Source organism: Triticum urartu, chromosome 1 (genome assembly GCF_003073215.2).
Source record: "Triticum urartu cultivar G1812 chromosome 1, Tu2.1, whole genome shotgun sequence".
Lineage (NCBI taxonomy): Eukaryota > Viridiplantae > Streptophyta > Magnoliopsida > Poales > Poaceae > Triticum > Triticum urartu.
Window position 1 is genome coordinate 547,031,824 of NC_053022.1, and position 14,945 is coordinate 547,046,768.

Genomic DNA, 14,945 nt, shown 5'->3' on the forward strand with positions numbered 1-14,945 from the left:
CCTGGAAGCACCGCTGGGTGCCAGGCCTGCTGCAGATGCTGCCGATGACGTTAAGAACGTCTGGCAGAGTAAAGCTGATGACTACTCGATAGTTCGGTGTGCCATGCTTTACAGCTTAGAACCAGGACTTCAACGACGTTTTGAACGTCATGGAGCATATGAGATGTTCCAGGAGTTGAAGTTAATATTTCAAGCAAATGCCCGGATTGAGAGATATGAAGTCTCCAATAAGTTCTATAGCTGCAAGATGGAGGAGAATTGTAGCGACCAGACCTCAAACAGTCTGATCTCTGTGCTTCGGTGTCATCCCTGGATCAGTAATGCTGACACCACACAGTACTCGGAGGATTTATAACAGAGTTGCAATCACACACTTATTACATTGAGTGTCTCAAGAGAGAACTTATTACAATAAATATGGCTTAAGGCCATCTAATAACGATAACAGCGGAAGGCTTGGAAGATAAGTGAGTCCATCAACTCCAACGGCATCACTGAGTATAGAACCACGACCTAAAACTCCTTAATCGTCGTCTGAAAAGTCTGCAACATTAACATTGCAGCCCGAAACGGGTCAGCACATGGAATATGCTGGCAATGTAACACATAGAGAGTAATGGAATGAAACAGCTATACTATATGCATATTTGGCTGGTGGAAACCTCTATGGTTACAGTTTTGCGTAAAGCCAATTTTTTACCTACTGCAAAGGAATAAATTTACTTAACTATCATGGTAGTTGTTAAACATCGAGAATGGTTGACAGCATTCTCAATCCCAATTAAGCATCATCATTAACAAAGCCCAACAAAATTAATTTAGGGTAACATGTTGAGATTCACATGATAATCCAAGTACTAGATACTCAAGATGTCCATAACCGGGGACATGGCTAATCATGATTAGTTTAATACACTCTGCAGAGGTTTGCGCACTTTTCCCCACAAGACTCGATCCCCTCCGTTTGGTTTCTCGCACTACATGGTGTTTGAGAAGACGGATGACCGAGACATAGTCTTTCAGAAGCGCTCGCACCTTACGATCGGGTAGACCGTACCACCTACATCCCCTTCATCTGCTAGTCTACCACTGTAAGAGTTCGCACGACTTATTCAACTATGCTAGAGCCCATAATACCTTGTGGCTGCACACGGAAGTTTCTAGTATGAATAGTCTCATGATCCCTTTGAGCCTGGGTGGCGGTCCAAAAGAAAACAGGCAAATCCTGGATTACCCAGGTGCCTCAATCCACCCAGATGTGTGTTTAAGTTGCCACCTTAGATAAACCATTAATTAACAATACTCACATCTGTCATGGATATCACTCACCCAATCCACGTCTACTAGCATAGCATGGCACAATAAGCAAACGTAGAAGTAACTCCCAAAGGTTTGATATATAACAGGTGATAGGTACTACCTCAACTACTTCCCATCCCACAATTTAGTTAGATCCTAATCATGCAATGTTTGAGGATTGATCTAATGCAATAAAACTGGGTAGTAGAAAAGGTATGATCAAAGTGTTACTTGCCTTGCTGATGATCCGCGAAACCTAGCGATTCGAAGTAACAGGCGGCGCACTCCGGGTATTCAATCGCAGACAAACAAACAACCATACAATAAGTACTCATCTAATGCACAGGTAAAAGTCAAATAAGAGATCTAATCAGAAAATTCAACTTAAGAACTCCGGTTTGCAAAAAGAATCAAATCAAACGAAGCAACGAAAGTCAAACAGCGAAAGAAAACAACTTCGTTCTACTAATCTGGATCTAGGGAAAAAATTTACAGTGGCAAAAGCTTGTTTAAGTTGGTTAAACGAATAGAGGGTTTTGAGACGAAACTCCATGCGATTGAATCGCCTGCTTCCGATAAACGAGCAAAAAGTTATACTAAAACGAAAATCGGATCACGAATCGCGATCAGAAAAATCATGGATTTAATCAGAGAAAAAGAAAAACGACGAACGTTCGTTAGAACGAACGAACGGATGAACGCTCGCTAATTAAATAAATCGGAAAAACCGATCTATTTAAAAAACCGAAACAAAAAAACCCACGAAAACCGATGGAAAACCGAACGGTTTTTCGAAAAAAATAAAAAAACAGCATGGATTTCGAGGCGACGCCTCGGGGCGGCGGCGAGGCGGCGGCGTGCGGCGAGGCGGCGGCGTCGGGCGGCGGCGGCGGCGGCGGGCGGCGGGGGCGGGCGGCTCGGGGCTGGGGCTAGGGTTTGGCTTCGGCTGGGCCTCCCCCCCGGCTTATAAAGCCTAGCGGGCCAGGAGTCCGGGTCGGACACGGCCCGTTAGGTCGGTTCGTTTTTTTAATAATATACGCGGAAGAAAAATAAAAAGAAATACTAAACGGACTCCAAAAATCCCGAAATAAATTTTCCGGGCTTCTAAAATCAAGCCGCACAAGGTGAACATTTATTTGGGGCCTAAATGCAATTTTGAAAAACGCACATTTTTCCTAAATTCAAATAAAATAACTAAAAACTCCAAATAAAATATTATTTGATTTTATTATTAAATCCTCAATATTTCTTATTTTGGGAAAGTCATTTTATTCCCTCTCTCATATTTTTGTAATAGAAATAATTGATGATAAAATAATAAAATCAAATGATCCTATTCTCAAAATTTGAGAAAACTCAAATATGAAAATAAAGAATTTCCCAACTCTCTCTCTGTGGGTCCTTGAGTTGCGTAGAAATTTCTAGGATCAAACCAAAAGCAAAATAAAATATGATATGCAATGATGATCTAATGTATAACATTCCAAATTGAAAATTTGGGATGTTACAAACCTACCCCCCTTAAGATGAATCTCGCCCTCGAGATTCGGGTTGGCTAGAAAATAGGTGAGGGTGGTCCTTGAGCAAATCTTCCTCTCGTTCCCAGGTGGCTTCATCCTCCGTGTGGTGGCTCCACTGAACTTTGCAAAACTTGATAACCTTGCTGCGGAGTGACTCGGCTGGCAAACTCGAGAATCTTAATTGGTTTCTCCTCGTAGGTCAAATCGTTATCCAACTGAATGTTTCCAATGGCACTGTGTCTCTCAAGGGTATGTCAGCCATCTCCGCGTGGCACTTCTTCAACTGGGAAACGTGGAACACATCATGAACTCCTGACAATCCTTCAGGCAATTTCAACTTGTAGGCCACTTCTCCCATACGCTCCAAAACTCGATATGGTCCTACAAATCGTGGCGCTAACTTTCCCTTAACTCCAAAACGCTTTGTTCCCCGAAGTGGTGATACTCGAAGATAAGCTCTATCTCCAACTTCGTAAACTGTCTCCTTGCGTTTAGAATCTGCATAACTCTTCTGTCTGGACTTGGGCTACTCTTGAGCCTATCAATACAATTTCAACTTCACCTTCTGTTCAGACTCTTTAATCAAGTCAGGTCCAAACAACTGGCGGTCTCCAACTTCGTCCCATGACAACGGTGTCCTGCACCTCCTTCCGTACAAGGCTTCGAAAAGGGGCCATCTTTAAACTGGTTTGGTAACTGTTGTTGTAAGAGAACTCTGCATATGGCAAATTGTCGTCCCAACTAGATCCGTAATCTAGCGCACAAGCTCTCAGCATGTCCTCCAAAATCTGATTGACTCTCTCAGTCTGTCCATCTGTCTGTGGATGAAAAGTTGTACTAAATTCTAGCCTAGTACCCAAAGTTTCATGCAACTGCTTCCAGAACTTTGAGGTAAACTGGGTTCCTCTATCTGATATGATACTCCCCGGAACTCCATGCAGACATACGATCTTGGTCTTGTATATCCTTGCTAACTTAGCACTGGTGTAAGTGGTCTTTACCGGGATGAAATGAGCTACTTTCGTCAACCGATCGACTACAACCCAAATTGAGTCATAGCCTAAACGAGTCCTGGGCAATCCCATAATAAAATACATGCCTAACTTATCCCACTTCCATTCGGGTATCGGCAATGGTTGTAGCAATCCTGCCGGCTTCTGATGCTCTGCCTTTACTCTCTGACATACATCACAAACGGCTACGTACTCCGCAATATCTTTCTTCATTCTGGTCCACCAGAAAATATCCTTCAAATCCAAATACATCTTGGTATTTCCTGGGTGAATCGAATATGGTGAATCGTGTGCCTCTTGCAGAATCAACTTCCTGATCTCCGGGTCATTGGGCACATAAACACGGTCTTCAAACCATAGGGTATCGTGCTCATCCTCACGAAATCCCTTAGCCTTTCCCTTGCTAAGTTTCTCCTTAATAGAAGCAATCTCCTTGTCAGTCCTTTGGGCTTTTCTGATTTTATCCATCAATGTAGAATGAATCTCCAATGCTGCTACATAGCCTCTCGGGACTATTTCTAAGCATAACTCTCGAAGATTTTCGGATAACTCCCTTGGGATTTCTCCCGTCATTAATGTATTGACATGGCTCTTATGGCTTAATGCGTCAGCTACTACATTAGCCTTCCCGGGATGGTAATGCAATTTCATATCATAATCCTTGATGACCTCCAACCATCTCCTTTGTCTGGGGTTTAACTCCTTCTGTGTGAAAATATACTTCAAACTCTTATGATCCGTATACACCTCGCAATGGTTTCCAATCAGAAAATGTCTCCAAGTCTTCAATGCATGCACTACGGCTGCTAACTCCAAGTCGTGCGTAGCATAATTAAACTCATGAGGCTTAAGCTGTCGTGAGGCATATGAAACAACTCTCCCTTCCTGCATAAGCACTGCTCCAAGTCCTCGACGTGAAGCGTCGCAATACACCTCATAATCCTTGGTCTGATTTGGCAAAATCAACACTGGTGAGGTAACCAAACGTTTCTTCAACTCCTGAAAACCAGCCTCACATTCCTCCCAGTCCATATGAACTTGGTATCCTTCTTCAACAACTCCGTCATAGGCTTCGCAATCTTTGAGAAATTCTCAATAAATCTCCGGTAGTATCCTGCGAGTCCAAGAAAACTCCGGATCTCTCCAACGTGTTGTTGGTGCTTCCCATTTGTCACAGTGTCAACCTTAGTGGGATCTACTGCTATACCTTCTCCGGATATAACGTGTCCGAGAAATCCTACTTCCTTCAACCAAAACTCACATTTGCTGAACTTGGCATACAATGATGTTCTCTGAGCTTTCCAAGAACCAAACGCAAATGTTCCTTATGCTCCTCTTCATTCTTCGAGTAAACCAGGATATCATCAATGAACACCATGACGAACTTATCCAAGAAACTCCATAAATACTTTGTTCATCATGTTCATAAAATATGCGGGTGCGTTAGTCAGACCAAATGACATAACGGTATACTCGTACAGCCCATACCTGGTGGTAAAAGCCGTCTTAGGTATATCCTGTTCTCGAATCTTCAACTGGTGGTATCCTGATCGCAGATCGATCTTGGAAAATACCTTAGCTCCTTGCAATCGATCAAACAGATCATTGATCATCGGTAGTGGGTACTTGTTCTTGATTGTTACTTCATTCAATCCTCGATAATCGACAACCATCCTTAACGATCCATCCTTCTTCTCCACTAGAAGTACTGGCGATCCCCAAGGCGAAGAACTTGGGCGAATATATCCTTTATCCAGTAACTCCTTAATCTGCTTCTTAATTTCCACCAAATCTTTTGCAGGCATCTTGTATGGTCTCTTTGATATTGGCCCTGTGCCTGGCAATAGCTCAATCAAAAACTTAATATCTCTATCCGGTGGCATGCCTGGAACTCCTCTGGAAATACTTAGGGAAATCCTTCACTACTGGTACTTCCTCCTGCACAACTCCTGTTAAACAATTTACTTGAGTCCTCTTTGGCACATGTCGGGATACATACTTGATCCTTCTCCCTTCTGGGGTGGTAAGCAAAATTGACTTACTAGCACATTCAATATTCCCTTCATACTTTGATAACCATCCATGCCTAATATCACATCCAATCCTTGGGATTCCAATACTATTAGGTCTGAGGGAAAAACATAGTTACCAATCCTTAATGGTAACCGATCACACCATCGACTAGCCATATATTCTGCTCCAGGCGAGGTTACTAACATGGGTGACCTAAGGGCTTGGGTTGACAGGTTATACTTATCCACAAATCCCCTTGAGATGTATGAATGCGATGCACCAGTATCAAAAAGAACGAGTGCAGTAAATGACTTAACCAAAAACTTACCTATTACTGCATCAGGCTGAGCTTCAACCTCCTCCACGCTAACGTGGTTCACCTGTCCCCTGTTGAAAGGGTTCGGCTTCTTCCCAGAGCTTCCATTGCTATTTCCATTTTGTAATTCAGGACATTCATTGGCATAATGTCCGGTCTTCGAACACTTAAAGCAAGTGACTTGGCTCAGGTCTTTCTTGGCTGGGGTTGATGGGTTGGTGCGGTTCTGGCCGTTGCTTCCTCCATTCCCATTACCATTCCTGGGCCATTGTGATTGTGCGAGCTACCTCCTCCATGGGTATGCTGAAAATGTCCTCCCGGTCTAGGGGTAAAACGTGGCTTCTGCTGAGCTCCTGAATTGTACTTCCTTGTCCATACTTCCTCTTGCGATTCTCAATTTGCTGCTGCTTCCCTTCAATCATAAGAGCACGTCTACCAACTCCTGGTAGTTGTTGAAGGTTGCTACCATCAACTGCATGCTCAACTCATCATTCAGTCCTTCCAGAAACTTCTCCTGCTTAGCTGCATCCGTAGCAACGTCATCTGGGGCATAACGTGCTAACTTACTAAAGTCCTCCACATACTGGCCAACTGTCCGTCCTCCTTGGCGCAAGTTGCGAAACTCACGCTTCTTCATGGCCATAGCTCCGCTGAAACATGGGCAGTTTGAAAAGCTGCTGAAACTGGTCCCATGTGACAGTGTCGACAGGGAAAGTGGCTGTGAAATTCTCCCACCATGGATGCTGCGGGTCCTTCAAGCTGATGTGCGGCAAACTTCACCTTCTCCGCATCTGTGCATCCTGCTGTGGTCAACTCCTAGCTGTCTTGCGGAGCCAATCATCTGCTACTATCGGCTCGGTGCTACTGGAAAACACCGGCGGTTCAGCCTAAGAAAACGGGCTAAGTGATCAACAGGTGGTGGTGGTGTGGTTGTGTGTTGTTCCCCTGATTCTGATTCTGAACTAGCAACTGCATCAATGTGTTCTGCTGCTGGATCAACTGGGTGAGCTCCGGTGGAAAGGTAAATCCGGGTCACGTCTCGGAGGCATCTGAGGGTTTAGAAAAGATAGAGATGTAAGAATAGAGGGTCTAAAGAGAAAACACTACCCATATGCACATGAGGCAAAATCAAACAATTCACTTCATTCAATCAAACAAGGGCATACAATCGATCTAACTATCGCAAAAGTGCTCGGACTATAGTATTTACATGGTGGACTACTACTACTGATGAGGTGGTCTAAAAATATTCTTCGGTTGCAGACTCCATGATATCTGCTCCTGGCTTCATCAACATAGTCATCATCGCTATCATCTGGATCCGAGTCAGTGTCGTCGATGATGATGTATTCTTCCGGGCTAATCTCTTGGGTTCTTCGTCTTCATCTACTGGTGTAGGGCCTCCCATAAATATCCCGATCTTCATTGTTAGGTCGGCATTCTTGTCCACTAATACTTCAATTTCTTCTTCATAATCTTCATGTGTAGCCTTGAGTTCTTCCTCCAGTTCCTTGATTCTTGTCTTTGCCTTCTTCACGTCTATCATGTTCGGCGCACATCTGGTTCTCCTGTCGTCGAATGTGCTGGTTTAACTCCTGGATAAAAAAGCTGCAATTGATCTATCCTTCCGGGTGCTGATCATCTCCCAGTGCTCATCTCGGCGTCCACAAATCTGGGTTTCCCCCACAGACTCGAATCGCCTCCGTTTGGTTTCTCGACTACATGGTGTTTGAGAAGGACGATGACTGAGACATAGTCTTTCAGAAGCGCTCGCACTTATGATCGGTAGACTGTACCACTACATCCCCTACCATTCTGCTAGTCTACCACTATAAGAGTTCGCATGACTTAGTCAACTATGCTAGAGCCCGTAATAGCTTGTGACTGCACACAGAAGTTTCTAGTATGAATAGTCTCATGATCCCTTTGAGCCTGGTGGCGGTCAAAGACAGGCAAATCCTGGATTAACCCAGGTGCCTCAATCCACCCAGATGTGTGTTTAAGTTGCCACCTTAGATAAACCATTAATTAAAAAACTCACATGTCATGGATCACTCACCAATCCACGTCTACTAGCATAGCATGGCACATAAGAAAACGTAGAAGTAACTCCCAAAGGTGATATATAACAGGTGATAGGTACTACCTCAACTACTCCCATCCACCAATTTAATTAGATCCTAAATCGCAATTTGAGGATTGATCTAATACAATAAAAACTAGGTAGTAAGGTATGGATCAAGTGTTTGCCTTGCTGATGATCCGCGAAACCTAGCGATTTCGAAGTAACAGGCGGCGCACTCCGGGTATTCTAATCGCAGACAAACAAACAAGCATACAATAAGTACTCATCTAATGCACAAAGTCAAATAAGAGATCTACACAGAAAATTCAACTTAAGAACTCCGGTTTGCAAAAAGAATCAAATCAAATGAAGCAACCGAAAGTCAAACGGCGAAAGAAAACAACTTCGTTCTACTAATCTGGATCTAGGGCAATTTTTACAGTGGAAAAAGCTTGTTTAAGTTGGTTAAATGGATAGAGGGTTTTGAGATGAAACTCCAGGTGCTTGAATCGCCTGATTCTGATAAACGAGCGAAAAGTTATACTAAAACGAAAATCGGATCAGGAATCGCGACAGAAAAATCGCGGATTTAATCCGAGAAAAAGAAAAACGACGAACGTTCGTTAGAACGAACGAACGGACGAATGCTCGCTAATTATAAATCGGAAAAACCAATCTATTTAAAAAACCGAAACAAAAAAACCGACGGAAAACCAACAGTTTCGGAAAAAAAACGGCACGGATTACGAGGCGACCTCGGGCGGCGTGCGGCGGACGAGGCGCGCGTGCCGGCGACGAGGCGGCGGCGTCCGGCGAGGCGGCGGGCGGCGGCGGCGGGCGGCGTGTGCGGGCGGGGCGGCTCGGGGCTGGGGCTAGGGTTTGGCTTCGGCTGGGCCTCCCCCCCGGCTTATAAAGGCGACCGGGCCAGGAGTCCGGGTCGGACACGGCCCGTTAGGTCGGTTCGTTTTTTTTAAATAATTATGCGCGTGGAAGGAAAATAAAAAGAAATACTAAACGGACTCCAAAAATCCCGAAAAATAAATTTTCCCGGGCTTCTAAAATCAAGCCGCACAAGGTGCGCATTTATTTGGGGCCTAAATGCAATTTTGAAAAACGCACATTTTTCCTAAATTCAAATAAAATAACAAAAAACTCTGAAATAAAAACTTATTTGATTTTATTATTAAATCCTCAATATTCCTTTATTTTGGGAAAGTCATTTTATTCCCTCTCTCATATTTTTGTAATAGAAATAATTGACGATAAAATAAATAAAATCAAATGATCCTATTCTCAAAATTTGAGAAAACTCAAATATGAAAATAAAGAATTTCCCAACTCTCTCCGTGGGTCCTTGAGTTGCGTAGAAATTTCTAGGATCAAACCAAAAGTAAAACAAAATATGATATGCAATGATGATCTAATGTATAACATTCCAAATTGAAAATTTGGGATGTTACAAGAATAGTTCTGTCAGTGAACATATACTCAAAATGTTTGGGTATCATAATCACTTGACTCAACTGGGAGTTAATCTTCATGTTGATAGTGTCATTGACAGAGTTCTTCAATCACTGCCACCAAGCTACAAAAGCTTCGTGATGAACTATAATATGCAAGGGATGAATAAGATAGTTCCCGAGCTCTTCGCGATGCTAAAGGTTGCGGAGGTAGAATCAAAAAGGAGGATCAAGTGTTGATGGTCAATAAGACCACCAGTTTCAAGAAAAAGGGTAAAGGGAAGAAGAAGGGGAACTTCAAAAAGAACGGCAAACAAGTTGCTGCTCAGGAGAAGAAACCCAAGACTGGACCTAAGCATGAGACTGAGTGCCTCTACTGCAAACAGACTGGTCACTGGAAGCGGAACTGCCCCAAGTATTTGGCGGATAAGAAGGATGGCAAAGTGAACAAAGGTATATGTGATATACATGTTATTGATGTGTACCTTACTAATGCTCGCAGTAGCACCTGGGTACTTGATACTGGTTCTGTTGCTAATATTTGCAACTCGAAACAGGGACTACGGATTAAGCAAAGATTGGCTAAGGATGAGGTGACGATGCGCGTGGGAAATGGTTCCAAAGTCGATGTGATCGCGGTCGGCACGCTACCTCTACATCTACCTTCGGGATTAGTTTTAGACCTAAATAATTGTTATTTGGTGCCAGCGTTGAGCATGAACATTATATCTGGATCTTGTTTGATGCGAGATGGTTATTCATTTAAATCAGAGAATAATGGTTGTTCTATTTATATGAGTAATATCTTTTATGGTCATGCACCCTTGAAGAGTGGTCTATTTTTGTTGAATCTTGATAGTAGTGATACACATATTCATAATGTTAAAGCCAAAAGATGCAGAGTTGATAATGATACTGCAACTTATTTGTGGCACTGCCGTTTGGGTCATATTGGTGTAAAACGGATGAAGAAACTCTATACTGATGGACTTCTGGAATCACTTGATTATGAATCACTTGGTACTTGCGAACCATGCCTCATGGGCAGATGACTAAAACGCCATTCTCCAGAACTATGGAGCGAGCAACTGATTTGTTAGAGATCATACATACTGATGTATGTGGTCCAATGAATGTTGAGGCTCGTGGTGGGTATCGTTATTTTCTCACCTTCACAGATGATTTAAGCAGATATGGGTATATCTACTTAATGAAACATAAGTCTGAAACATTTGAAAAGTTCAAAGAATTTCAGAGTGAAGTGGAAAATCATCGTAACAAGAAAATAAAGTTTCTACGATCTGATTGTGGAGGAGAATATTTGAGTTATGAGTTTGGCCTACATTTGAAACAATGCAGAATAGTTTCGCAACTCACGCCACCCGGAACACCACAGCGTAATGGTGTGTCCAAACATCGTAATCATACTTTACTAGATATGGTGCGATCTATGATGTCTCTTACTGATTTACCGCTATCGTTTTGGGGTTATGCTTTAGAGACGGTTGCATTCACGTTAAATAGGGCACCATCGAAATCCGTTGAGACGACGCCTTATGAACTGTGGTTTGGCAAGAAACCAAAGTTGTCGTTTCTTAAATTTTGGGGCTGTGATGCTTATGTGAAAAAGCTTCAACCTGATAAGCTCGAACCCAAATCGTAGAAATGTGTCTTCATAGGATACCCAAAGGAAACTGTTGGGTACACCTTCTATCACAGATCTGAAGGCAAGACTTTTGTTGCTAAATTTGGATCCTTTCTAGAGAAGGAGTTTCTCTCGAAAGAAGTGAGTGGGAGGAAAGTAGAACTTGATGAGGTAACTGTACCTGCTCCCTTGTTGGAAAGTGGTTCATCACAGAAACTGGTTCCTGTGACACCTATACCAATTAGTGAGGAAGCTAATGATATTGATCATGAAACTTCAGATTGAGTTACTACTGAACCTCGTAGGTCAACCAGAGCAAGATCCGCACCAGAGTGGTATGGTAATCCTATTCTGGAGGTTATGTTGCTAGACCATGACGAACCTACAAACTATGAAGAAGCGATGGTGAGCCCAGATTCCGCAAAATGGCTTGAGGCCATGAAATCTGAGATGGGATCCATGTATGAGAACAAAGTGTGGACTTTGGTTGACTTGCACGATGATCGGCAATCCATTTAAAATAAATGGATCTTCAAGAAGAAGACTGACGCTGACGGTAATGTTACTGTCTATAAAGCTCGACTTATTGCAAAAGGTTTTCGACAAGTTCAAGGGATTGACTACGATGAGACTTTCTCACCCGTAGCGATGCTTAAGTCTGTCCGAATCATGTTAGCAATTGCTGCATTTTATGATTATGAAATTTGGCAAATGGATGTCAAAACTGCATTCCTGAATGGATTTTTGGAAGAAGAGTTGTATATGATGCAACCGGAAGGTTTTGTCGATCCAAAGGGAGCTAACAAAGTGTGCAAGCTCCAGCGATCCATTTATGGACTGGTGCAAGCCTCTCGGAGTTGGAATAAATGCTTTGATAGTGTGATCAAAGCATATGGTTTTATACAGACTTTTGGAGAAGTCTGTATTTACAAGACAGTGAGTGGGAGCTCTGTAGCATTTCTGATATTATATGTGGATGACATATTGCTGATTGGAAATGATATAGAATTTCTGGATAGCATAAAGGGATACTTGAATAAGAGTTTTTCAATGAAGGACCTCGGTGAAGCTGCTTATATATTGGGCATCAAGATCTATATAGATTGATCAAGACACTTAATTGGACTTTCACAAAGCACATACCTTGACAAAGTTTTGAAGAAGTTCAAAATGGATCAGGCAAAGGAAGGGTTCTTGCCTGTGTTACAAGGTGTGAAGTTGAGTAAGACTCAATGCCCGACCACTGCAGAAGATAGAGAGAAATGAAAGATGTTCCCTATGCTTCAGCCATAGGCTCTATCATGTATGCAATGCTGTGTACCAGACCTGATGTGTGCCTTGCTATTAGTTTAGCAGGGAGGTACCAAAGTAATCCAGGAGTGGATCACTGGACGGCGGTCAAGAACATCCTGAAATACCTGGAAAGGACTAAGGATATGTTTCTCGTTTATGGAGGTGACAAAGAGCTCGTCGTAAATGGTTACGTAGATGCAAGCTTTGACACTGATCCGGACGATTCTAAATCGCAACTCGGATACGTATTTACATTGAACGGTGGAGCTGTCAGTTGGTGCAGTTCTAAACAAAGCGTTGTGACGGGATCTACGTGTGAAGCGGAGTACATAGCTGCTTCGGAAGCAACAAATGAAGGAGTCTGGATGAAGGAGTTCATATCCGATCTAGGTGTCATACCTAGTGCATCGGGTCCAATGAAAATCTTTTGTGACAATACTGGTGCAATTGCCTTAGCAAAGGAATCCAGATTTCACAAGAGAACCAAGCACATCAAGAGACGCTTCAACTCCATCCGGGATCAAGTCCAGGTGGGAGACATAGAACTTTGCAAGATACATATGGATCTGAATGTTGCAGACCCGTTGACTAAGCCTCTTCCACGAGAAAAACATGATCAGCACCAAGGCTCCATGGGTGTTAGAATCATTACTGTGCAATCTAGATTATTGACTCTAGTGCAAGTGGGAGACTGTGTAATTTTCATCTTTTACAATTTGACTACCTTATCCCATGCCATGCAAGACGCTATGTCTTGGAGAGGATGGGTTTTGAAGACCATGGAAGTTTCGAAACAAAGAAAATTCATCTAAGGACCCATCATGGTATGGATTTTGAAGTAAATATGTACAATTCTCAGAGCGTAACCCATTTTGGTTGCCCAAATTGGGAAGCACTTTGCAAGATGTATGGTTTTATGACGATATTGAAGGAAATATGCCCTAGAGGCAATAATAAAGTTATTATTTATTTCATTATATCATGATAAATGTTTATTATTCAAGCTAGAATTTTATTAATCAGAAACATAATACTTGTGTGAATACATAAACAAACAGAGTGTCACTAGTATGCCTCTACTTGAATAGCTCGTTGATCAAAGATGCTTATGTTTCCTAACCATTGGCATGAGTTGTCATTTGATTAATGGGATCACATCATTAGGAGAATTATGTGATTGACTTGACCCATTCCGTTAGCTTAGCACCCGATCGTTTAGTATTCTGCTATTGCTTTCTTCATGACTTATACATGTTCCTATGACTATGAGATTATGCAACTCCCGTTTACCGGAGGAACACTTTGTGTGGTACCAAACGTCACAACGTAACTGGGTGATTATAAAGGTGCTCTACAGTGAAGGTACTTGTTGAGTTGGCGTATTTCGAGATTAGGATCTGTCACTCCAATTGTCGGAGAGGTATCTCTGGGCCCACTCGGTAATGCACGTCACTATAAGCCTTGCAAGCATTGCAACTAATGAGTTAGTTGCGGGATGATGTATTATAGAACGAGTAAAGAGACTTGCCGGTAACGAGATTGAACTAGGTATTAAGATACCGACGGTCGAATCTCGGGCAAGTAACATACCGATGACAAAGGGAACAATGTATGTTGTTATGTGGTTTGACCGATAAAGATCTTCGTAGAATATGTAGGAGCCAATATGAGCATCCAGGTTCCGCTATTGGTTATTGACCAGAGACGTGTCTCGGTCATGTCTACGTAGTTCTCGAACCCGTAGGGTCCGCACGCTTAAAGTTCGATGACGGTTATATTATGAGTTTATGTGTTTTGATGTACCGAAGGCAGTTCGGAGTCCCGGATGTGATCACGGACATGACGAGGAGTCTCGAAATGGTCGAGACATAAAGTTTGATATATTGGAAGCCTATATTTGGATATCGGAAGTGTTCCGGGTGAAATCGGGATTTTACCGGAGTCCGAATTGGACACGGAGGGGGGGGCCCTTTCCTTCCTCTCTCCCTCCTCCTTCCCCCTTCTCATACTCCAACTAGGAAAGGAGGGAGTCCTACTCCCGGTGGGAGTAGGACTTCTCCCTGGCGCGCCTCCTCCTGGCCAGCCACCTCTCCTCCCTTGCTCCTTTATATACGGGGGCAGGGGCACCTCTAGACAACAATTGATCTCTTGGATCTCTTAGCCGTGTGTGGTGCCCCCCTCCACCATAGTCCACCTTGATAATATCATAGCGGTGCTTAGGCGAAGCCCTGCGTCGGTAGAACATCATCATCGTCACCACACCATCATGCTGATGGAACTCTCCCTCAAAGCTCGGCTGGATCGGAGTTCGAGGGACGTCA